Genomic DNA, 27,054 nt, shown 5'->3' with positions numbered 1-27,054 from the left:
GTCACCTGCTGCCAGCAGAGAAAGGAAGCAAGAAACCTAAATCCTCTTCCTTTCTGGGATCTGTGATAATGATGATGATTAATGTGCTCTGTGAACCACAGTGGGCAAGTCTCCAGAAGGGGCGCTGAAGATGCCAACTGTGTCCATCGCAAGGAGGGTATTTATCTATGGGGAAGACAGCCATCAGAAGCTTTCTGCCAGGGCTCGCCCAGAGCAAGGGACCCCTGCCACACAGTGCTCCTTCCTGGTCAACCACTGGTTCCTCTCATGCTGGATCACCCCAGACCCACAAAAATCAAAGAGCACATGACAGATTCTGGCCACAAAACTGTGGCCCTGGGGAGCAGGATTAAGAAACACGATTTTTACAGAGCAGCAACCCAGCATGTTCTCTCTTGTGCCTGCTGTGGTGTGTTTTTGCCCAGACCTCTCAAGACTATGAAAGCAGGCCCATCTCAAACACAACAGCTGGAATAATAACCCACCTCCAACACTGTTTATTTTACCTCTTTCCTATTCAGACTGATGGCAGTTTGCTGTCCTGCCTATCTAAAACTCCCCTTAGCCTAGAGATTTTAAGAATTCTTGACACTTTAATTGTATCAACCTCAGTTCTTGTTACCTTAATAGCTCTTTTATCTTCCCTGGAGAGCTCCCTCAGTTCCATCTGCAAATTTTTTTCACATATTCTCTCTCCAGGTTTTTTATTAACCCAAACTTGCTTTAATATGAATTTTTAATTAGTCAGAGTCTGCCTTCAAATACTATTATACTGGCCAGGTGCAATGGCTCAAGCCTGTAATCCCAGCACTTTGGGAGGCCAAGGCGGGTGGATCACTTGAGGTCAGGAATTCGAGACCAGCCTGACCAACATGGTGAAACCCCGTCTCTACTAGAAATACAAAATTAGGCAGGTGTGTTGGCACACGCCTGTAATTCCAGCTACTTGGGAGGCTGAAGCAGGAGAATCGCTTGTACCAGGGAGGTGGAGGTTGCAGTGAGCAGATATCATGCCATTGCACTCCAGTCTGGACAACAGAAGTAAAACTCCATCTAAAAAAAATATACTACTATACTGCTTCACCTGTAGTGTGAGGACCTTATAATGTAAGTCATCACATTGCAGAGATTATCAACATGCACATATATGAAGAGTGAAAAAAATTAAATGTTATTCAAATGGGTATTCAAGACTTGGGATAAAATTTTCATAACACCCTACATGGATTTTTAAAGTGCTGTGTCTCAAACAGCTTACACAGAAGTGAAGTTGATGCATTCTGGAAAACTGAGAGAACTTAAAGAGTGACTTTTATGATGACATATACCCTGATGCTAGAGATGCATATAAGAAATTTGAATAAAATTGTCTCAGGATGTTTAAAAAAAATTCATAATAAAACAACATAATAAGTGCTACCAAGAAAGTATTTACAGGTTGCTATAGTAACACAAAGGAGAAAAGTTTCATAAAGATTGTGATATTCAAGTTAAGGCTTAAAGAGTCAGTGGGCATTCTCCTAGGGTAAAAGGCATGCAAAGGTATACTGGGATGCTAAGAGGATAAGAAGAAATATTAAATAAAAAAAGAAACAAGGCATGTAAAGGAATATCTCTTAAAGCACAGAAGTGTGGAACTATATCACCCACTTAGGGAACCACTAGTATTTCTGTACAGTCAGAAGATAACATGATAGAGTAGCCCTAAGTGTCATGCCAAGAGATCCTCATTTTATTCAAGAGATAATATGAAAGCACTGAAGGATTTTAAGCAGTTGAGTGACATGATCATACACATTGCCCATGAAGCATGTGGATATTGGTTGGAAGGGACTAGGCTAGAAAAAGGGAAAGCAGTGAGTTATTGTAGTAATGTCAGTAAGAAAAGATGGCATGGGAGGAAGAGACTAAATCAAAACAGTGGCAGCAGGACTAGCGAGGAGGGTCTGACCTGAAGAGACATCAAGAGGCTGGGATGATGAGAACTTGGCCACTGATTGGACACGGGCCTAAGTGAGAGAGGGTGGTCTAGCATGACTGAGGCTTTTGACATAGGCTCCTTAGGAGATGGTGCTGACATTTACTGAGGCAAGGGACATAGGAAGGAAGCAGGTTTGGGGATGGGAAGAAACTATAAATTCAGTCTTGGGATAAACTGTGTTAAATTGGTTGTGGGACACCCAGGTAGAGAGGACACCACCGACAGGGAGTCTGATATATATGTTTGGAGCTCCCATAAAGAGTCAAGAGAGAAACCAAGAAAGACAACACAGAGTCTGAGGGGAGAAACAGCCCACAAAAGATGGGAGAGGAGCTGCTTCATACTTTTGGGGCAAATTATTGTCCTATTTCTTTAAATATTCAAGCAGAGTCACATAATTGCTTATTTCAGCTTTACTACAAACCAGTGTTATTTAATGGTGTCACTTAATGATTAAAGTGGGACTTCCATATTTCCTTTCTTTTCTTTGAGACAGAGTTTCACTCTGTTGCCCAGGCAGGAGTGCAGTGGCACCATCTTGGCTCACTGCAGCCTCAACCTTCAGACTCAAGCGATCCTTTCACCTCAGCCTCCCAAGGCTGGACCAGAAGAATGCTCCATGATGATCAGCTAACTTTCTATCTTTTTGTAGAGAGGAGGTCTCACTACACTGCCCAGCTGGTCTCAAACTCCTGAGCTCAAGTCATCCTGTCACCTCGTCTTCCCAAACTGTTGGGATGACAGGCGTGAGCCACTGTGCCTGGCCAGACTTCTGTATTTCTTATTTCATTCATATCCCTTTTACTTTGGCTGACATCGTGCAACCTCTCAGTAAATATAATATCAAAATGTTAATGGTTCTTTTTGAAAATCAAAGAGAAAAAAAATCAAAGATAAGACCCACAGAAATAGTGACATGCACTACTCATGAAGTCAGTAATAACAAAAAAAGTAAGACAGGTTTTTCTTTTTTTTTTCTTTCTGGCATTGAGTGCACTGAAGTGCTCACTTTTTGGCTTGGTTTTGCACAACTGTAGAACTGGTGGGCTCACTTTTTCTAATCTCTGGCTAGCAAGCACCATCAGAGTCTGCTTCGACCTACTTGTCCTCCCCCTGGATGTGCATTGAGGGAGAATGAGGAGAGAGGGATGGAGCCTGAACTCTGTGGCTGCAGACTTTAAATCAAATTACTGTCATGTTCCCTAATTACTGTTCAATGTCTGGAGTCTCAAGTGACATAAACCAGTGGTGTCCTCTTGGAGTTTTCACACACAGCCAGGAGTCTGAAGCTGTGCTGAATGTGTTCAACACTGCAGTATAAATTTTACTGCTGTGTTTTTCATAAGAAACTGTGAAACATTTTAAAAATAACAGCATTAGCTACTACAACAATCTCTAACAACAAGGTCTTGATAGTTTACAATACATTTGTACCTTCATTCTCTCAGTTAAGCATCACAGCGGCCTAGGGAAATAAATATTAACATGATGTGTTCATTCCCACAGATGAGAAAGCAGAGGTTCAGATGTTAAGTCATCAGGTTACACACATAGCAAGTGGCAGGGTGAAGACTCAGTCGCAGGCTTCCACATTCCAAACCATGATCCTTTGCACTACACCATCTCCCATATGGAACCAATGCTTTGAATCTATTTGATTATCACAGTGTCTCTGAAGAGCTGCATTCTATTGTGTGGCTGTAGGAGGAAAGTGCCCAGTGCAGCACCAAGATGATTCAGTTTCCCAGCTCTACAGATGACATATTGCGAATACTCCCAGACAGGGACCTAGGAAGAAGGCTTGCAGAACAGCTGAAGATCCAGTCCATCAAAATATTTGCAACCTATAGAGATTGTAAAAAGAAAATCTCTTGGCCCATTTAACAAAGCCCAAGCAGAAGGTAGGAGATGGGGCATGGAGCGTCAGCACCTAGGGAAGTACAGCTCTGAGGCTGTTCTCATTTCCACTTGTTTGCATATTGTTTCTTTTAGGCCTGGGATGGCAGATCCCCAGCATGTATGCCCTGACGTCCTTTTCTTGCATTTACTGCAGAATGTGACACTCTTTCTGATAGAACTCAAATTGTTCACCTGCCTCAACACAGCATGTAAATGGGCTACTGATCAAGTCTGGCATGCCAGATAAAATTAGTTTGAAATTCCTGCTTTAGGTTGATGATCTGCACTACTCTATGTTACCTCCTAGTATCATGAGCATAAGGTCTGAACTGGCTTGACTCAATTAAAGCACTCTTGCTCTTCAGCTCAGTGACTTTGCCAAGTATCTTCAAGTCTCTCTAGCCTGTTTCCTCATTTATAAAGTGAGACTAACAATACCCTATAGTACAGCGTTATTGAGAGGACTAAATGAGATAATAAATATGAGTCACTTAGCTCATTGTCTGGCATGTAATAAGCACAGAATAAATGGTGACCTTGTTACTGAGGGTACATAGGCCCATGTCAAAAGGAAAATAATTAATATTAAGAGTTTGGTAAGAATGCATTTACTAATATACTTAAAATGGACAAATCAGATAAATGTAGTGAATATTTAACTGATTTTTCAATAACTTTTTTTTTTTGAGACAGGGTCTTGCTGTGTTGCCCAGGCTGGAGTGTAGTGGTGAGATCATAGAGCTCACTGTAACTTTGAACTCCTGGGCTCAAGCAATATTCTGCCTTGGTCTCCTGAGTAGCTAGAGCTACAAATAGGTGCCACCACACCCAGCTAAGCTTTTACATTTTGTGTAGAGATAGGGTCTCATTGTGCTGCTCAGGTTGGTCTTGCACTACTGGCCTGATGTGATCTTTCCACCTCGGCCTCAATGACAACTTTTAAGTTTTTCTACTATATACTCTTTCTTTAAAACAAAATTGTACTTATAGAAAAAGAGACTCAGGAATATAAAGCACATTTGGAAGGCATATTACTAAACCTGACCTTTGGGCTTCCTTCTCTTGGTTCTAAAAAAAAAAAAAAAAAAAAGCATTACCTCAATTGGCATAAAGGGACTGAACTGAAATGCAATGAGAAGTTCAATCTGAAGGAAATTCTATTTGGGAGGATTTCATGATAACTACTTGGAGAATTAATTGGACACTTTACTATCAAGCAAGGTAAAAGAGACAGCATAAAAGCAAGCCCAAGGGCATTTTGCTTGGCCAAGAGAACAAAAAACCCCATTTTGAATTATTATGAGATAGTACAGAGAATGGTGCAAATAAGAGGCTAAAACTAATTTCTATATTTTTGGTACATGCTTCAGTAAAGACACTGAGATACCAATCTAATTTCAGGTGAGTTCTTACAGACTCTGAGCTAGAATTAGTTCCATTGAGAAATGACAGTGTTGTAAATGAAAATCTCAGAAATGACACATTTACTCTATAGATGTATTTTATGGGCTGAAAGGCATACATACAGTTTCTTGGGCAATTTTTGATGTTAGAATAATATTTTAAGTAGGCTTTTCTGATATACTTATTACAGTGAAATGCTCAAGATTTAGCAGTAATTTAAAAAATGAAAAATATGGTAACTTCAAAAGCAAAAGTAAATTTACAATTTACTTCAGAGAGTCCACTGTTAAATTTTGAATATGATCTCACAATTAGATGACTATCTGTTAAGGACATCTATTCAATCATATGTTTTTTGTTTTTTCTTTTTCTTTTGAGACGGAGTCTTGCTCTGCCGCCCCAGCTGGAGTGCAGTGGCACAATCTCGGCTCACTGAAACCTCCATCTCCCGGGTTCAAGCGATTGTCCTGCCTCAGGCTCCCGAGTAGCTGGGATTACAAGTGCCTACCATCATGCCCAGCTACTTTCTGTATTTTTAGTAGAGGCAGGGTTTCACCATGTTGGCCAGGCTGGTCTCGACTCCTGACCTCAAGTGATCCACCTGCCTCGGCCTCCCAAAGTGCTGGGATTACAGGCGTGAGCCACCGTACCTGGCCTCAATCATATGTTAATTTATATATTCACTCATTACCTCAGCAAACATTACTGTATTGCTATTAATATATGTAAGCAATTTGGATTATAGTAATAGATAACATACAAACATTACTGTATTACTATTAATATATGTAAGCAATTGGGATTATAGTAATAGATAACACAGAATCCTCCTCAAGGAATTTACAGTTAGAGCACTGGGAGGACAAATTATTGAAAAAAAGGTTACACTAAATGGCATCTAAGACTCTCATCTTTGAAGTCTATGCCTCAAATGTAAAATATTTTTTTTAAATGAGAGTGCCCATGCTGGCAAGGGTATTGTGAAGTGGGAACTTCCTACACAACTGGTGGGAGTATAAACAGTTACAAGCTTATTCTGGAAAGTAATTTTGCAATAGGTATCTAGAGGGTAAGAAAGAACCAGAAATTTCCTTCTTAGACACAATTCTGAAAAAATAATTAAAAGCCTGGACATGAAGAAAGCAAAGACGCTTGTCACATTTTTATAATGGTTAAAAACTTGGAAACCTAAATGTCAAAGAATAAAAGAATGGTCAAACAAATGACATAGATCCCTATAATAGAATACAAGGCAGCCACTGAAGTGGTGTTTATGTGGGATTTGTCACTGGTCAATGCTCAAGTTAAAATTCTAAGAACAAATATTGGACACTCACTCATATATACAAGATGCTTTCATTTCATATGTACACACACACACACACATACACACACACATTTTATTTCAAAAGAACACCACAATGTTTGAAAATTGTGACATTCAGGTGGCTACAAGACTTCTCAAAGTCTTGTTTACCCAATACTACTTTTTGCATGAGTAATTTTGAGTCCTTATATATGCAAAGTGATTTGGTAGATACTTTTTCTTGATCAAAGAAAAAATAAGGTTTAGAAGCTCATTAGGAAACATTGAATTTTGACACTGTAAGTTAAATGTATTAAGAATGACTAAGAGTCATACTTCTTTTTCAGAATATTAAACATAGAGATTTTAACCACAAGCCTAGTTTGTTAAAGACACCTCTTCTTTTAATTCCCCGGAGTGTTGAAATGTAATAACTGTTTTTCCATGAAAAAGGTGAGAGTGGTGTGTGGGAAGCCGTTGGATGTCTAAATTTTGGTGTTTAAGGTCTCATAAAAATTATTATCATGATTGGGTTAATGGTTGCATTTTCGTAACTTACTGTGACAGAGAAAATGGCATCCATTTCTCTTTGTTGTGCAATTTTTGTTGTTAAATTTTCATTAAGCACTTTTCTAAAATTCACTGTAACATTTCAAAGGAATTTTTTTGTTGTTTTAAATCTAGTGTTATTATTCAAGGTCTGGTAAGTGACAGTGATTAAAAATGTATGAAAAGTATGTGGTATTATTTGAAGTGGTTTATCAAAGATAAGGACATGCTAACAGCACGTGTTGCATTAGTAAGGACTGGGAAAGAGATTGATAAACAAAATTAGAAGCAGATAAAAGAAACTCAAAGGTTCCGATGAACTCACACCTTCATGGGGAAGTGCAAGTCTTTCTACTGATCACTTCTGAGAGGGTCAAGCAGTTTGGTAGGACCAATAAAATCACCTAATTCTGTTACTTCCTTCCCTCTTCCTTCTCCCATGATGGATCTTTCCAAGGAGGGTTAATAAGTATCAGAACTTAATAACTATTAATTTCCTTTCCCTCCATTATTATTTAGTCTGCATACTATCTATGGAATAGTGAAATCATAGAGACTTCCATTTATTAAATGCCAAACTCCTTATCTTTTTAAGTCCTAATAACCTGTAGAGGAGGATTATTCATTTGCTGTCTGTAAAGAAGCAAACTGACCCAGACGGACAGTAAATTGCTCCAGTGTCAGTTGAGTCAGAGCTCAGCACTTACATCTTCCCTACTTGGAAGCCCACATTCTTTGCACCATACTCTCAAGTGAATGATTAAATGACTGTGAGGTGAGTTACCATGAGAAAAAAAAATTAACTAGATTAAGGTACTCAAGATAGGGAAGGACTTACCAGCAGGCCTGATAGTGCCATCGAGTTGAAACCCCATTTCCAAATAGCACCTCCAGTGCTGTAAAGTACTCTTTCCACCTGGAGATCTCCTGGCTTCAGGGAAAATTATAATATTGAGCCCCTTCCTCCTCTTGCATACAGAAAAGATAGACTGGATAACCAGCTCCTGGACAGTGTGGTACTGTTCCTTTAAATAGCCCATATAAATATATCCTTGGAAGACTCTAAATGGTGCCAAGAAGGGGTCCTGGTCATGTGAGAATTGTGGTTAGGAATAAAAGCACATTACTATGAATCAGAGCCTAAACAGAATTCTGACTGCAAGGGAGATGTGCCTTAACTGTGTGAAGACATGCAAATGGAAAGGGAATGTAAATATTTATAGTTCCTTCCATACCCACATCCTCTCTGGGTCAGCACGGGATGGAGTCAGTAGGTAATGAAATGTGACATCCAGCCACACAAAAATGATTTAGAAAGAAGAAAGCATAACTGGTAAAGGAAGACTTCAGAAAGAAGCTGTAGAACAAAGTAAGACATTCATAGTCAACTTAGGATAGGAATGGACAGCCAGAATAACTTCAGGAGTGCTTGAATGATTCGGGAGGCACTGGCCTGTCTCGAGCCTATGTGCAGCTGGGATGGAGGATCCCAGAATCCAGTTCCCCAGCTGCTGGCGTGGCACTGCTTGGCAAGTTTGCCAAGCTGGACTGGTCTGGGGTTGGAGTCTGGCATTCACTTTCTGCCCATGGTGAGGTAAAAGACTTCTTTCCTTCCACTCTCTGCGACTTTCCAGTACAAGAGACTGTACTAAATGGGAGAACAGCCAAGAGGAAGAATGCCATTCAGTATTTTCATTCCATTCTATCCATTGTCCCCTTTGAGAATCTTGATCCATCTTTAAAGTTTTTTTTAAAATTTTAACTTTTATTTTCATCTTTAAATTTTTTTTTTTTTTTTGAGATGGAGTCTCGCTCTATCGCCCAGGCTGGAGTGCAGTGGCCGGATCTCAGCTCACTGCAAGCTCCGCCTCCCGGGTTTACGCCATTCTCCTGCCTCAGCCTCCCGAGTACCTGGGACTACAGGCGCCCGCCACCTCGCCCGGCTAGTTTTTTGTATTGTTTAGTAGAGACGGGGTTTCACGGTGTTAGAGGATGGTCTCGATCTCCTGACCTCGTGATCCACCTGTCTCGGCCTCCCAAAGTGCTGGGATTACAGGCTTGAGCCACCGCGCCTGGCCCATCTTTAAAGTTTTTAAGCCCCTTTCATTAAAATGTGGTGGATTATCTAGTAATCATGCAAAAAGTCGGAAAATAAATTGTGATCCAAGTCCCCCCAAGTCCGTTTGTACTTTTTTCTGCATGGTGTGAAAGTTTACTTTGAGAGAACCTGTAGGGCTTTGAGGTTGCATGTGAGTTTGTGAGACAGAGTTTGTCTGTTAGTTGCTTCCTTTCAGTTTTGAGATTTCAGCTTTTCAGTGATTTATGGGGAAAAGTGTTAGGCAGCCAAGCTCACTGCTGGAATTCTCCATGGGGCTGGAGGTGAAGTGTGAAAACAAAAGCTGTGTACCCGTTGCTTGGGACAGGTGTGAGCAGGTGAGGACCAGCAGGGTGGGACCAGAACCCTCTAGAAGACATTTGACTAGTCTCTACTCCCAGGCTCACAGCAGGCAGCTCCTGCCACGTTAGCCTTGTTCTGCAAGGACAGAACAGGCGCTGCGGGGAAAAGTTCCTCCCTAGAAACCTGGATGCTGCTTTGGGAAGAAAAGCAACATGGAGAAATTATATGACTTTCTCAAAGCAGATATAACTGCTATCTCACATTAATAGCAAATGTCATATTGCAAATGCCATTTATTGGCAGCAGCATTAAAGTGTGTTTTGTGGAAGGGCGTGACTACACTCTTAATTCTAAAACTTGTTTGTTTTCCTTTAATAATTTATGACAAATTTATCCTTAATGCTTTTGTCAAGACACTTTTTGAAACTTCTTTTTTTTTTTTTTCTTTTTTTTTTTTCTGTTACGGCAGCACTTTTATTTTTCCTTACACAATGACGTGTTGCTGGGGCCTAATGTTCTCACATAACAGTAGAAAACCAAAATTTGTTGTCATCTCTTTAAAGAATCGAGAATTGCGTACAAAAAAAACCTTACATAAATTAAGAATGAATACATTTACAGGCGTAAATGCAAACCGCTTCCAACTCAAGGCAAGTAACAGCCCACGGTGTTCTGGCAGAAAACGTCAGCTAAGAAAACTGGGTCCTACGGCTTGGACTTTGCAACCCTGACAGACTGGCAGGGCAGAAACTGGTTCAGGAGCCCTTGCCAGCCTCTAGAGAAACCCCAGAACACTCAAGCCCTGACACATTAATACCCTGCACAGATCAGAGACTGCTGGCCACGCAGACTCACCAAGCCACAGACTTGTCTTCCACAAGAACGTTCTTACCTCAGCCACGAAGTGACCAAGCCACATGTACTAAAGGTTGAACTCAAAGATATGTACAGGGTATCAAACAAATACCAAGGGGAACAGTTAACTTGAACACACGGTCAAAATCAGCAACAAGTTCTACAATCCAGTGCTGATATCAGATACAAGCTTCGAGGACAATTTCTTTTCGAAGGCTTATTCCAGTTTCGTGAGGCTAGCATGAGGTGTATGCATTTGCCAAGGGCAAATTTATACTTCTGAATTAACCCATGCAGCAAATGCTACGCATCTGCTCAGTCCATTTAGAAGCATTTGTGATGGACGATGGAGGGGCCCAACTTGTCGTACTCCTGCTTGCTAATCCACATCTGCTGGAAGGTGGACAGTGAGGCCAAGATGGAGCCACCAATCCACACTGAGTACTTGCGTTCTGGGGGTGCGATGATCTTGATCTTCATGGTGCTGGGTGCCAGGGCGGTGATCTCTTTCTGTATCCTGTCAGCAATGCCTGGGTACATGGTGGTGCCGCCAGACAGCACCGTGTTGGCATACAGGTCTTTGCGGATGTCCACGTCACACTTCATGATGGAGTTGAAGGTGGTCTTGTGGATGCCGCAAGATTCCATGCCCAAGAAAGAAGGCTGGAACAATGCCTCCGGACACTGGAACCGCTCATTGCCGATGGTGATGACCTGGCCATCAGGCAGCTCGTAGCTCTTCTCCAGGGAAGAGGACGATACGGCGGTGGCCATCTCCTGCTCGAAGTCCAGGGTGACGTAGCACAGCTTCTCCTTGATGTCGCGCACAATTTCCCCCTCAGCCGTGGTGGTGAAGCTGTAGCCACGCTCGGTGAGGATCTTTATGAGGTAGTCGGTCAGGTCCCGGCCAGGCAGGTCCAGACGCAGGATAGCATGGGGGAGGGCGTAGCCCTCATAGATGGGCACCGTGTGGCAGACCCTGTCTCCAGAGTCCATGACAATGCCAGTGGTGCGCCCAGAGGCGTAGAGGGACAGCACGGCCTGGATGGCCACGTACATGGCTGGGGTGTTGAAGGTCTCAAACATAATCTGAGTCATCTTCTCTCTGTTAGCCTTAGGGTTCAGGGGGGGCCTCGGTCAGCAGCACCGGGTGCTCCTCTGGGGCCACGCGCAGCTCATTGTAGAAAGTATGGTGCCAGATTTTCTCCATGTCATCCCAGTTGGTGACAATGCCATGCTCGATAGGGTACTTCAGGGTCAAGATGCCGTGCTTGCTCTGGGCCTCGTCACCCACATAGGAGTCCTTCTGGCCCATGCCCACCATCACGCCCTGGTGTTGGGGACGCCCGACGATGGAGGGAAACACGGCTTGGGGTGCATCGTCCCCAGCAAAGCCAGCTTTGCACATACCGGAGCCATTGTCAATGACCAGCGCGGTGATCTCTTCTTCCATTGTGACTGGCGGAGGGGTAGGATGGTTGAGCAGCAGAAGAACAAGGTGCGCGAGCTGGCAGCGGCGACTGAGAGCAAAACTTCTTAAATGTTTCCTACCTTTAGAAAGCAATGGTTACCTCTAAAGTAATATACTATTTCTTTACAGTACAAGGAATTCTAATATTATACATTCTTATTTTAAATAATTACTATTTTTCTATACTATATATAATGCAAAAGGAAGTGTGGTCTCATTTTTGTCTTCCGATTATATAAAGAGGCCAAAATTAATATAACTCTCATGATGAGTTGATACAGGGGACAAAAAGATTAATACATGTGATGGCTGATCAACATGACAACAGAGGATTGTATTACTTTTTTTTTTTTTTTTTGAGACGAGTGTCGCTCTGTCGCCCGGGCTGGAGTGCAGTGGCCGGATCTCAGCTCACTGCAAGCTCCGCTTCCCGGGTTCCCGCCATTCTCCTGCCTCAGCCTCCCGAGGAGCTGGGACTACAGGCGCCGCCACCTCGCCCGGCTAGATTTTTGTATTTTTTAGTAGAGATGGGGTTTCACCGGGTTAGCCAGGATGGTCTCGATCTCCTGACCTCGTGATCCGCCCATCTCAGCCTCACAAAGTGCTGGGATCACAGGCTTGAGCCACCGCGCCCGGCGAGGATTGTATTACTATGAATAATTTGGGAAAGCCTACAACATTCCAAGAGAGAAGTATGTATTATTTATTCGAAGAAGAAAATCAGGGAAAAATAAAAGAACATCTACTTTCATAAGAAAAAAGTGGGATGGTTCCAAGATGGCTGAATAGGAACAGCTCCAGTCTCCAGCTCCCAGCATCAGTGACACAGAAGACAGGTGATTTCTGCATTTCCAACTGAGGTACTGGGTTCATCTCACTGAGGCATGTCAGACAGTGGGTGTAGGACAGTGGGTGCAGCCCAGTGAGTGAGAGCCAAAGCAGGGCGAGGCATTGCCTCACCCGGGAAGTGCAAGGGGGAAGGGAATTCCCTTTCCTAGGCAAAGGAAACCGTGACACACAACTCCTGGAATATCGGGTCACTCCCACCCTAATACTGTGCTTTTCAAAGGGTCTTAGCAAAGGGCACACCAGGAGATTATATCCTGCACCTGGCTTGGGGGGTCTCATGCCCACGGAGCCTCCCTCATTGCTAGCACAGCAGTCTGAGATCTAACTACAAGGTGGCAACGAGGCTGGGGGAGGGGCGCCCGCCATTGCTGAGGCTTGAGTGGGTAAACAAAGCCAATGGGAAGCTCGAATTGGGTGGAGCCCACCACAGCTCAAGAAGGCCTGCCTACCTCTGTAGATTCCACCTCTGGGGACATGGCATAGCCAAACAAAAGGCAGCAGAAACCTCTGCAGATTTAAAAGTCCCTGTCTGACACCTCCGAAGACAGTACTGGTTCTCCCAGCACGGAGTTTGAGATCTGAGAACAGACAGACTGTCTGCTCAAGTGGGTCCACGACCCCCAACTGGCCTAACTGGGAGACATCCCCCACTAGGGGCAGACTGATGCATCACACCTCACACGGCCGGGTATCCCTCTGAGACGAAGCTTCCAGAGGAAAAATTGGGCAGCAACATTTGCTGTTCAGCAACATTCACTCTTCTGCAGCCTCCGCTGCTGATACCCAGGCAAACAGAGTCTGGAGTGGACCTCAAGCAAACTCCAACAGATCTGCAGCTGAGGGTCCTGACTGTTAGAAGGAAAACTAACAAACAGAGAGGACATGCACACCAAAACCCCATCTGTATGTCACCATCATCAAAGACCAAAGGTAGATAAAACCACGAAGATGTGGAAAAAGCAGTGCAGAAAAGCTGAAAATTCTAAAAATCAGAGCACCTCTCCCCTTCCAAAGAAACACAGCTCCTTGTCAGCAATGGAACAAAGCTGGATGGAGAATGACTTTGATGAGTTGAGAGAAGAAGGCTTCAGATGATCAAACTTCTCCAAGCTAAAGGAGAAAGTTCAAACCCATCACAAAGAAGCTAAAAACCTTGAAAAAAGATTTGACTAATGGCTAACTAGAATAACCAATATAGAGAAGTCTTTAAATGACCTGATAGAGCTGAAAACCATGACACTAGAACTATGTGACAAGTGCATAAGCTTTAGTAACCGACTCGATCAAGTGGAAGAAAGGGTATCAGTGATTGAGGATCAAATGAATGAAATGAAGCTAGAAGAGAAGTTTAGAGAAACAAGACTAAAAAGAAATGAACAAAGCCTCCAAGAAATATGGGACTATATGAAAAGACCAAATCTACATCTGATTGGTGTACCTGAAAGTAACAGGGAGAATGGAACCAAGTTGGAAAACACTCTGCAGGATATTATCCAGGAGAACTTCCCCAACCTAGCAAGGCAGACCAACATTCAAATTCAGGAAATACACAGAATGCCACAAAGATACTCTTCAAGAAGAGCAACTCCAAGACACATAATTGTCAGATTCACCAAAGTTGAAATGAAGGAAAAAATGTTAAGGGCAGCCAGAGAGAAAGGTCGGGTTACACACAAAGGGAAGCCCATCAGACTAACAGTGGATCTCTCAGCAGAAACTCTACAAGCCAGAAGAGAGTGGGGGCCGATATTCAACATTCTTAAAGAAAAGAATTTTCAACCCAGAATTTCATATCCAGCCAAACTAAGTTTCATAAGTGAAGGAGAAATAAAAGCCTTTACAGACAAGCAAATACTAAGAGATTTTGTCACCACCAGGCCTGCCCGACAAGAGATCCTGAAGGAAGCACTAAACATGGAAAGGAACAACCGATACCAGCCATTGCAAAATCATGCCAAAATGTAAAGACCATCAATGCTAGGAAGAAACTGCATCAACTAACGAGCAACATAACCAGCTAACATCATAATGACAGGATCAAGTTCACACATAACAATATTAACCTTAAATGTAAATGGGCTAAATGGTCCAATTAAAAGACACAGACTGGCAAATTGGATAAAGAGTCAAGACCCATCAGTCTGCTGTATTCAGGAGACCCATCTCATGTGCAGAGACACACATAGGCTCATAATAAAGGGATGGAGGAAGATCTACCAAGTAAATAGAAAACAAAAAAAGGCAGGGGTTGCAATCCTAGTCTCTGACAAAACAGACTTTAAACCAACAAAGATCAAAAGAGACAAAGAAGACCATTAAGTAATGGTAAAGGGATCAATGCAATAAGAATAACTATCCTAAATATATCTGCACCCAATACAGGAGCACCCAGATTTATAAAGCAAGTCCTTAGAGACTTACAAAGAGACTTAGACTCCCACACAATAACAATGGGAGACTTGAACACCCCCCTGTCAACATTAGACATATCAATGAGACAGAAAGTTAACAAGGATATCCAGAAATTGAACTCAACTCTGCACCAAGCAGACCCAATAGACATCCACAGAACTCTCCACCCCAAATCAACAGAATATAATTCTTCTCAGCACCACATCGCATTTATTTCAAAATTGACCACGTAGTTGGAAGTAAAGCACTCCTCAGCAAATGTAAAAGAACAGAAATTATAACAAACTGTCCCTCAGATCACAGTGCAATCAATCTAGAACTTAGGATTAAGAAACTCAATCAAAATCACTCAACTACATGGAAACTGAACAACCTGCTCCTGAATGACTACTGGGTACATAACGAAATGAAGGCAGAAATAAAGATGTTATTTGAAACCAATGAAAACAAAGATACAACATACCAGAATCTCTGGGACACATTTAAAGCAGTCTGTAGAGGGAAATTTATAGCACTAAATGCCCACAAGAGAAAGGAGGAAAGATCTAAAACTGACACCCTAACATCACAATTAAAAGAACTAGAGAGGCAAGAGCAAACACATTCAAAAGCTAGCAGAAGGCAAGAAATAACTAAGATCAGAGCAGAACTGAAGGAGACAGAGACACAAAAAGCCCTTCAAAAAAATCAATGAATTCAGGAGCCGGTTTTTTGAAAAGATCAACAAAATTGATAGACCACTAGCAAGACTAATAAAGAAGAAAAGAGAGAAGAATCAAATAGATGCAATAAAAAATGATAAAGGGGATATCACCACCGACCCCACAGAAATACAAACTACCATCAGAGAATACTATAAACACCTCTACGCAAATCAACTAGAAAGCCTAGAAGAAATGGATAAATTCCTGGACACATCACTCTCCCAAGACTAAACCAGGAAGAAGTTGAATCCCTGAATAGATGAATAACAGGCTCTGAAATTGAGGCAATAATTAATAGCCTACCAACCAAAAAAAGTCCAGGACCAGATAGATTCACAGCCGAATTCTACCAGAGGTACAAGGAGGAGCTGGTACCATTCCTTCTGAAATTATTCCAATCAACAGAAAAAGAGGGAATCCTAACTCATTTTATGAGGCCAACATCATCCTGATACCAAAGCCTGGCAGAGACACAACAAAAAAAGAGAATTTTAGACCAATATCCCTGATGAACATCGATGCAAAAATCCTCAATAAAACACTGGCAAACCAAATCCAGCAGCACATCAAAAAGCTTATCCACCATGATCAAGTGGGCTTCATCCCTGGGATGCAAGGCTGGTTCAACATATGCAAATCAATAAACGTAATCCAGCATATAAACAGAGCCAAAGACAAAAACCACATGATTATCTCAACAGATGCAGAAAAGGCCTTTGACAAAATTCAACGGCCTTCATGCTAAAAACTATCAATAAATTCGGTATTGATGGAACATATCTCAAAGTAATAAAAGCTATTTATGACAAACCCACAGTCAATATCATACTGAATGGGCAAAAACTGGAAGCATTCCCCTTGAAAACTGGCACAAGACAGGGAAACGCCCTCTCTCACCACTCCTATTCTCTCACCACTCCTATACAACATAGTGTTGGAAGTTCTGGCCAGGGCAATCAGGCAAGAGAAAGAAATAAAGGGTATTCAGTTAGGAAAAGAGGAAGTCAAATTGTCCCTGTTTGCAGATAACATGATTGTATATTTAGAAAACTCCATCTCAGCCCAAAATCTCCTTAAGCTGATAAGCAACTTCAGCAAAGTCTCAGGATACAAAATCAATGTGCAGAAATCACTAGCATTCTTATTTATCAATAACAGACAAACAGAGAGCCAAATCATGAGTGAACTCCCATTCACAATTGCTTCAAAGAGAACAAAATACCTAGGAATCCAACTTACAAGGGATGTGAAGGACCTCTTCAAGGAGAACTACAAACCACTGCTCAATGAAATAAAAGAGGACACAAACAAATGGAAGAACATTCCATGCTTATGGATCGGAAGAATCAACATTGTGAAAATGGCCATACTGCCCAAGGTAATTTATAGATTCAATGCCATCCCCATTAAGCTACCAATGACTTTCTTCACAGAATTGGAAAAAACTACTTTAAAGTTCATATGGAACCAAAAAAGAGCCCACATTGCCAAGACAGTCCTAAGCCAAAAGAACAAAGCTGGAGGCATCACGCTACCTGACTTCAAACTATGCTACAATGCTACAGTAACCAAAACAGAATGGTACTGGTACCAAAACAGAGATACAGACCAATGGAACAGAACAGAGACCTCAGAAATAATACCACACATCTACACCATCTGATCTTTGACAAACCTGACAAAAACAAGAAATGGGGAAAGGATTCCCTATTTCATAAATGGTGCTGGGAAAACTGGCTAACCATAAGTAAAAAGCTGAAACTGGATCCCTTCCTTACACCTTATACAAAAATTAATTCAAGATGGATTAGAGACTTACATGTTACACCTAAAACCATAAAAACCCTTGAAGAAAACCTAGGTAATACCATTCAGGACATAGGCATGGGCAAGGACTTCATGTCTAAAACACCAAAAGCAATGGCAACAAAAGCCAAAATTGACAAACAGGATCTAATTAAACTAAAGAGCTTCTGCACAGCAAAAGAAACTACCATCAGAGTGAACAGGCAATCTACAGAATGGGAGAAAATTTTTGCAATCTACCCATCTGACAAAGGGCTAATATCCAGAACCTACAAAGAACTCAAACAAGTTTACAAGAAAAAAACAAACAACCCCATCAAAAAGTGGGCAAAGGATATGAACAGACAATTCTCAAAAAAAGGCATTTATGCAGTCAACAGACACATGAAAAAATGCTCCTCATCACTAGCCATCAGAGAAATGCAAATCAAAACCACAACAGGGATTCTGGCGATGCTACTGTACTGCTTAGCTACACTGATCACATTATTTTTTCACTGTATTAATGATATGCTATATTTTTTATCATTAAGCCCTTATGTGTGAGTAAGTATAAGAAAATGATTGCCTATCATTAGCATATGAATTCAGAGTCATGAATGATGGTGATGCCAACAACCACAGATTGTCCACATGGATGGCTAAGACGGTGACATCTTTGCTTTCTCATGGCTCAATGTACACAAACTTTGTTTCATGTACAAAATTATTTAAAATATTGCATAAAATTACCTTCAGACTATGTGTATAAGGTGTGGGTGTGTGTATATATGTATCTCTCTCTCTCTCTCTCTCTCTCTCTCTCTCTCTCATAAATGAGCCTGGGCAACACAGGGAAACCCTGCCTCTACAAAAAAACAAAAACAAAAACAAAAAAACTAGCCAGGTGTGGTGGTGCATGCCTGTGCTCCTAGCTACTTGAGAAACTGAGGTAGGAGGATGGCTTGAGCCTGGGAGGTCTCAGTGGGCCATGGTTGCTCCACTGCCCTGCAGCCTGGGTGAGAGAGTGAGATCCTGTCTCAAAAACCAAAAACCAATAATCCAAAAAGCATAAATAAATTTCATGTTTAGATTTGGGTCCTGTGCCCAAGATATCTCACTATGTATATGCAAATTATCCAAAATCCCACCCCCCCCCCAAAAAAAAACCCAAATCTGAAACACTTCTGGTCCCAAGCATTTTGTCTAAAGGATACTCAACCCATATACTATATTAGTCCTTAAGGATGCATGTATAACTATTAAACGATGAACTCATGATTCAATTGGAAGAAATAAAGAGCCTCCTTTAATACACCTCACAAGTTTGCCTGAGGATGATTAATTTTGGAACCAAAGACCAACATAAAATAGCTTCAGAGCCTTGGCATTTCTGAAGTGAAGATGATACTATTCACAGATAGACCGCTGACATTTAACAATGATGGGTGAAGGCTAATATGAGTCAAAAACCTTTATTTTAAAGATAGAAAAAATACTAAGTCTTCTGCTTAAGGTATATATAAGTTAAAAGCCAATTTTAAGTCACTGAGTAATTTACCGGCATTTTAGCCCAGTGACAACCTCTTGCCATTATGATTTGACCTTACTGAAGAGTAGAGATACTATAAACTAAAAATTGTCCATGAGTTGAAAATCACACGTTCTTTCCTGAAAGTTTAACTCTAAGACATATGGTTCATGTTCACACATTCATCCAGAGGAGAATGTCAAAAATAAGGCAGCTGAGTAGAGATAACTTGATACCATACACTTTTGTGCTCACCACGAAATAACTTTGCAACCCTTATTCCTGGGGTTGAGGTAGAATGGTGGTGTAGAGAGACCAGGCATGGGTTTTGCATCTCGGCAGGGATGAAAGAAATTCTGGATCTATCATTCAGTTGCTGTGTGAACTTGGACAAATATTTTATCTCTATAAATATAATAGTCTTATCCATATTATAATTAAAGGGGTTAAACATATGGGAGACAACGATGGCAACCAAAACAAAAATAGCAATAGCACCTACAAATTATCAAGGGCTTACAATGTGCTAGGTGCTGGACCAAATGTTTTATATGCCTAATCTCATTTAATCTGTACAGAAATTCTCTGCGGGTATTGTGAGGCTAGTTGACAGATGAGCAAATAGAGGCTTAAAGAAACTATGTAGGATTTGACTACAAAACTTGTTTTTTCTGTCTCTTCCATAATGTCCATAGAAGACCTAGCCCTTGTGCATAAAGTCTCTGACACCCTTAATCAACAGTAGCTATAATTATTATGATGATTTAATTTCCACTACATTGTTTTCCATTCTTCTTATTTTTATTTCAATAGGTGTTTGGGGAACAGGTGGTGTTTGGTTACATGGATAAGTTCTTTAGTGGTGATTTCTAAGATTCTGGTGCACCCATCACCCAAGCAGTGGCATTATATGTTTTTTTTGAAAAGAAACATGAATTATATAGCTTTTGAAAAAAAACCTGATTATAAAAGCAATGTGCATATTTAGAAATAAAAGAGAATTACAAAAGAGATAAAAGAAACCTCTTGGAAACATCACCTAGAGCAGGGGTCCCCAAGTCCCAGGCCACAGACTGGTCCTGTCCATGGCCTGTTAGGAACTGGGCCACACAGCAGGAAGTGAGCAGCGGGCAAGGGAACATTACCGCCTGAGCTCCATCTCCTGTCAGATCAGCAGTGCCATTAGATTCTCAAAGAAGCATGAACCCTATTGTGAACTGCACATGCAAGGGATCCAGGTTGTGTGCTTCTTATGAGAATCTAATGTCTGACCATCTGAGGTGGAACAGTTTCATCCTGAAACAATCCCCCGACCCCATGGAAAAACTGTCTTCCACAAAACTGGTCCCTTGTGCCAAAAAGGTTGGGGACTGCTGACCTAGAGAACACCAGAGTTAAGAATTTTCTATATTTCCTTCAAGATGAAACAAAGTATAACATTGCCCAAACCCAAGAGTTTGAGGCTGCAGTGAGCTAGGATCATGCCTCTGCACTTCAGCCCAGGTGACAGGAAAACCATTTTTTTTTTAACAGAGTAAAAAGACAACGCACAGAATGGGAGAAGATATTTGTGAACTATTCATCCATCAGGAGATTAAGATCCAGAATATACAAGGAACTCAAACATGCGGAAACATAAACAATCCAATTAAAAAATGAGCTATTGACCTAACAGGCATTTCTTAAAAGAAGACAAATGGCCAACAAATATATGAAAAAATGTTCAATATCACTAATCATCAAGGAAATGCAAATCAAAAACACAATGAGGTATCATCTCATCCAGCTAGCATGAATGTTACCAAAAAGATAAAAAAATAACAAATGCTAGCGAAAGTGCAAAGAAAGGGGTAGGCCACACATTGTTGTTGGGAATGTAAATTAGTACAGCCACTACGGAGAACAGTATGGAGGCTCCTCTAACACACTAAAAGTAGAACTACTGTATGGTCCAGCAGTCCCACTACTGGGCATTTATCCAAAGGAAAAGAAATCAGTAAACTGTACCCGCATGTATATTGCAGCTCTATTCACAAAAGCCAAGATACGGAATCCACCTGTGTGCATCAACAGATGAATAGATAAACTAAATGTGCTATACACACCCAATAGAATAGAATTCAGTCACAAAAAATAATGAAATCCTGTCATTTGCAGCAACACGGATGGAACTGAAGGACATTATGTTAAGTAAAATAAGCCAGGAACAGAAAATTAAATACTACATGTTCTCACTTATAGGTAGAAGCTGAAAAAAGTTGATCTCACAGAAGTAAAAAGAACAAATGATGCTAGAGGCCAGGAAGAGTAGGGGGAAGGGCATGACACAGAGATTTGTTAAGGGCTACAAAATTACAGCTAGATAGAATAAGTCCTAGAGTTACATATTACTATAGGATGACTATAGTTAACAATAGCATGTCATACAATTTCAAATAACTAGAAGGAAGCTAGTTAATGTTCCCAACACAAAGAAATGATAAATGTTTGAAATGACAGATAACTCAATTACCTTAATCTGATCATTGCACCTTATATGTATTGAAATATCACTATGTGTCCCATAAATAAATATAATTATTATATGTCCATTAAAAAACAAAACTTAAAAAGTATAATGTGTTAAGATAATTTTTAATTCTATACATTTCTATGGTATTAAAAGTCTCTGAAAACATAATTCTTAATGTCCATTAACGTATCATTGTTTGAATGTACCATGATATAATTGATAATTCTATTGTTGGACTTTATTTCCTTTTTTTGCTCTTGCAAATTTATTAATGCATTCAACGAATATTTATTGAACACCTTCCATGTACCATGCACCTTTCTAGGCATTGCACAGCAATGAATAAAACAAACAAAAAATCCCTGCCTTCATGGAGCTTACAATCTAATCAGAAGAGGTAGACAATGAATAACATAAATTAAATGTTACACTAGAAAGTAATAAATGTCCTGGAGAAAAATAAAGCAGGTAGGGAGGATCGGGGTGTGGTTAAGGGGAGTTGCATTTTAATAGTGGGTCAAGGAAGACCTCAATGAGAAGGTAACATTTGAACAAAGACTTGAAGGGAGTAAGAAGCAAGCCATGTGGCTATCAGGGCAGAGCATGGAAGCAGAGGGAACAGCAAAAGGCCCTGAGGTGGAATTGTGCATGGGGCATCTAAGAACAGTGTGGGGACAGGGAGAGAAGTGGGATAAACAAAGAGGAAAGCAGGAGCTGATAAGGTCAGCGAAAGAACAGGACACTACATCACACAGAGGGCTTCGTGGGCCATGGGAATGACTTTGGATTTAACTCTGAGTGAGAGTGGACGTCATTGAAGGATTCAAATAGGAAAGTGATGTCATCTGATTAGCTTTAAAAAATGTTTCCGTGAGCTGCTATGTGACTAGACCATAAGAGGGCAAGGTAGAAAGCAGGAAGACTAGTTAGGAGGCCATGGCAAGAATCCATGAGAGAGATGATGTGGCTTGGACAAGAGTGGTAGTTGGTGGAGGCTGTGGAAGTGGAATTCTGGATATGTTTTGAAGGAAGAACCAATAGGATTTATTGACAAAGATCACAGAGCTTTTGGCTCAGACTCCTATAGAAGGATAGAGGTGCCACCAACAGAAATGGAGAAGACTGGGAATAGCATAGGGTTGTATGTGTTGGGGGCTCAGAAGGCACGGGGTCAGTTTGTATGTGTTACACCTGAGACGCCTAATAGAAATCCGAGTGGAGATGTCAATGGGCAGTTGCATATAGGAGTACAGAGTTCAAGGAAGATGTCAAGCTTGGAAATACAAATTTGAGAGTCAGCATTGTACAGGGAGTTTATAGACATGAGGGTAAATGAGATTACCAAGGAAGTGATTATGTGTTTGATGAATATTCTTCTTCATAAACACTTATCCTTATCTATGGTCATTACATCAAGACAGATTTCTAAGAGTGAAATTATTGGGTCAAAGTGTATGCACATGGCTAAGGATTTTGATTCATATTATCAAATTACTTTTCAAAGCGGCAACAATTTATATTTCCAGCCAACACTGAACATTATACTTTAAAGCAATCTCTTTCAATTTGACACATATAAACATGGAGTCTTATTACTGATTTGATTTTTCTGATGACTTGTAAAACAAGTTTTTATAATTTGTTTGATGATTATTTCTATTTCTTCTGTGCATTGATGCTTCATGTCCTGCTTAGAGAAAGTTTTCTGTTGGGGTGCTTTTAAAAGGGATTGTGATTTGCATAATGTGTAACTTTATGGGTCTTAATTATTTATCATCTTTTGGATTTTTGGTATATGATAAGGAAGTATAGGCTATGAAGAAAGGTTAGCTGATACCATAGTGATCTTTCCAGTGGCTCATGAGTTGTGACTTTCCAGGTCATTTAATTAATATATGCTTGGACAGATAATGGCAGGTTTAAAGTATTAAAGTATTGAACTACAATTGAGGAAGCGTATGTAATACAGCCCACTTTTTAAACCACATAATAAAGAGAAAAATCAAAAGAATGCAAAAATGTTTTTAAAAATTAAAACATGGTACTCACGGAGTGAAATGATCTGAAAACTAGAATGTCAATATTGCTTGAGGGTGAGTTGCAAACATTTTAAGTAAACTATCCTTTACTGTGATAACATAATGGCAGTAAAAAAAAATAATAATCACAGCAAACATTTATTTCCTAGGAGCCTGGTTGTGTTCTAAGCACCATATGTGTATTCCCTCATTCTTCTTATTGTCCCATTCTTCTCAACAACTCTATGAGATAGGCACCAATTAGGAATCCTTTTTTGTAAGGAGGAATCTGAGGCACAGGCACGTTAAGTCACCTATCCAAGATGCCACAGCAGAGCAGGGTGATATGGTTTGACTGTGTCCCCACCCAAATCTCACCTAGAATTGTAACTCCTGCAATTCCCACATGTCCTGGGAAGAACCCTGTAGGAGGTGACTGAATTATGGTGGGGGCAGTAGGGGGGTCCTTCCTGTGCTGTTCTTGTGATAGTGAATGAGTCTCACAAGATCTGATGGGTTTAAAAATGGAAATTTCCCTGCACAAGCTCTCTTTGCTTGCCGTCATCTACATACGGTGTAACTTGCTCCTCCTTGCCTTCTGCCATTATTGTGAGGCCTCCCCAGCCATGTGGAACTGTGAGTCTAATTTACCTCTTTCTTTGTAAATTGCCCAGTCTTAGTATGTCTGTAACAGCAGCATGAAAACGGACTAATACACTGGGCTCATGACACACACAATCTGGGTTAAGAGCCCAAACTTTGTATAAGTTGCTTTATACATATTATTTCACTTAGTCTTAATAGAAACTGTCAGAGGTAAACTTCTCTGTTCATTCTAGAGATGGAGAAACTAAATACAGTACCTGTCAGGTCCTATAGGTAGTAAGTGATAGAAGCTGAATTTGAACCAGGTCACTGTGAGACCAAAGACTAAAGCTCCTTCCCTTAATACCAAATTGCCTCTCAAGAAATACTTAAGAACCAAAATGTCTGGTACAAACATTAAGTAGTAAAGGAATTTCGAAACAGAAGAGACTGGTAGAGACTTGAGTAGTCAGGGAAAATAGGTGACATAATGAATGACACCAAAATATACGATCTGAAAGGTAGAATAGAAGAGCCAGAGCATCTCAAGTGAGCAGCAAAGCTTGGACAGGAAAACTGGACAGCGAGCATTAGGAGGCCAAGCTAGAAGGGAGAGTTTGTGGTGGCTTGTGGGTTTGCCTTGGTCTTTATTTTGCTGGTAATTTTCTTCTGGACTGTATTTTGTCACAATTATGTGGCTTCCTGTCTGCTGCCTGAACATCCTTCCTATGAGCAAGTTTCCCCCAAACTGTAGCTTCTGAAAGGCAGGGAATTTATCTTGTTCATGTTTGATCCCTGGCCCATAAGGACAACACATATTCATTGAAGTTAGCTGAATTGCTGGTTTTGATCTATTCTAGACTTTTCGATAAGGCTGCTTACATTCACAGATTAAAATCAGTTTCTCCCTCTTAAATGTGTACCTTCTTCCAGCACTGAAGCATGCTCAAGTCTCTCTTTCCCAAAACCAAAACTAATGTAATACAAAACCAAAACAAACAAGCACACAAACACACCAAAAACTCTTTTCTCCATTCCTCCTTTCCCCTTCTAACTGCTGCCTTAGTTTTTTTTTTCCTTTGCAGTCAGATGTCTTTAGTCTTCTGCATCTGCTCATCCAGCTCCATTTTCTGACACCGCCCCCCCGCCCCCAACTTGTCTGCCTACTCCATCCTGGTTTCTGTCTCTGTCAATCCACCGAACAAGCAATAGATGATAAAACTCACAAACTTCCTGCCAGCTGTTGAAACAAACAGGCTTTTACTGTCCTCATCTTGCTTGACTTCTCAGAGAAGCAACTTTGGACAGTTGACATTTCTCTCCCTGGAACATTTTAAATTTAGCATCTATGATACCCAATTCTCCTTTTCTCTCACCTCTTTGACCACCTTCTCTTCCCCTCCCCGACTCTTCCTCCTCTATCAACCCTAAGATGTTGCTTTGGCTCAGATGTTTTGTTGCTCTCTAGTCAATGTTACTCAACCCTAATCTATTCACCAATGGTAATGCATACTTACCAAATTAATGAATGGGAAAACAACCTAGTGCTTTCTATGGGCTGGCCCCTAAGAAAATCCATTTCCCTCTCTTTGTGCCAACTGCTTCATTTGACCTTTTTCCTGTGTTATTCATCTTCTGAATACTGGTAAACTCTATTTGGTCCCTTACCAATCTATCTCTCAGCTCCAGCTAACTCAAGGTTCGTCCCTTGGCCTATTAATTCAATTCCTGCTTCTGACAAAGTTGTTTAACTTTGGACAACTTCTGATATTTTTAACTCCTGGTAGACTTCATGAAGGGAGGAAAAAACACTGCCATTGTACTTGACAGCTGTTTGACATACTATGAAACCAAATAAATAATGTGAAGTAAAGCTAGTGAATCACATAGGGAGAGGATTTATAAGAAATTCGAATAAGCTATGTATGCACTTTCCCTTATAGAAAATATTTCATTGGTTTCCTGTAGATATCATATTGCTGTGTTTTGTCTATTTGAGCTGAATTCTCCCATTTCTCATTTATTTGAGCTGGCTGGCTTACTTATGTTTTTACTTATGTTTTACTTCCAAGTATACGCTGTTTTAACCATTTTTATGCATTTGTTTCAGATTATCAACTGTATACATGTTAAAAACTTGCAGAAAATTTTTTACAAAAAAGTTTACAGAATACATGTAAAAAATTTGTAGAAAAGGATAAGAAAAAAGATAAAAACCATTTAAACTTACAGGCATTAACGCGCTACATATGGATTTTCCATAGTAACATGTTAATTATGAAAAAAAATCCCTTATATGCTTGTGGCAAAAACAAATAGCTTTAATTTTTTCTATAACATAAATTAATAGAATCTTAATGGGCTCTCTTTTATAATTCTTTTATTCTTTTCCTTTTCTTTTTTTGTTTTAGTTCAAGATTTTTTTTCCTCAGTAAAAACACTGGTTTTAATTTAAACCAATCCTTATAAATAATCTGAATTTACAAAAATAGGCTTTTTCTTTCCTCTTTTTTTTTTTCAGGGGATAGGAAACTTACTATTCAACTGACAAATCACATTATTGTGGATAAAATTATAATTTTTGTCTGAGGTAAGAAAAAATAATTTTTTGAAGCATGACTCATTTTCAAATGGAAAGAGCCAAGGATAGAAGGAATTCAGTATTGGATAATCTTTTTAAATAAGACAAAGTTCTACTTGTAGTCAAAAGGAGAGCTTAACCCTCTACTTTTTTCCCTAATGTTTTCATGTTTTAGCTTTATCTCTGGATCATTCTGTAAACTTTCAGACCAAGA

The 27,054-nt window shown here is 40.4% G+C and overlaps 1 protein-coding gene and 1 pseudogene across 4 annotated transcripts in view; both read right to left on the bottom strand.

The window, feature by feature from the left end:
• The window catches only part of AK5 (adenylate kinase 5), a 304,302-nt gene that overhangs the window by 195,937 nt on the left and 81,311 nt on the right, over positions 1–27,054 (bottom strand). The window lies entirely within an intron of this gene.
• On the bottom strand, positions 9,983–11,904 carry LOC117092127 (annotated as a pseudogene). Its single transcript, XR_004440630.1, has one exon. The product of XR_004440630.1 is annotated as an actin, cytoplasmic 2-like (transcript).

This window comes from Trachypithecus francoisi, unplaced genomic scaffold (genome assembly GCF_009764315.1).
Source record: "Trachypithecus francoisi isolate TF-2019V2 unplaced genomic scaffold, Tfra_2.0 Lachesis_group12, whole genome shotgun sequence".
Taxonomy (NCBI): Eukaryota; Metazoa; Chordata; class Mammalia; order Primates; family Cercopithecidae; genus Trachypithecus; species Trachypithecus francoisi.
Note: the sequence above shows the minus strand (reverse complement) of the source record. Positions and strands in the feature narration are given on the sequence as shown.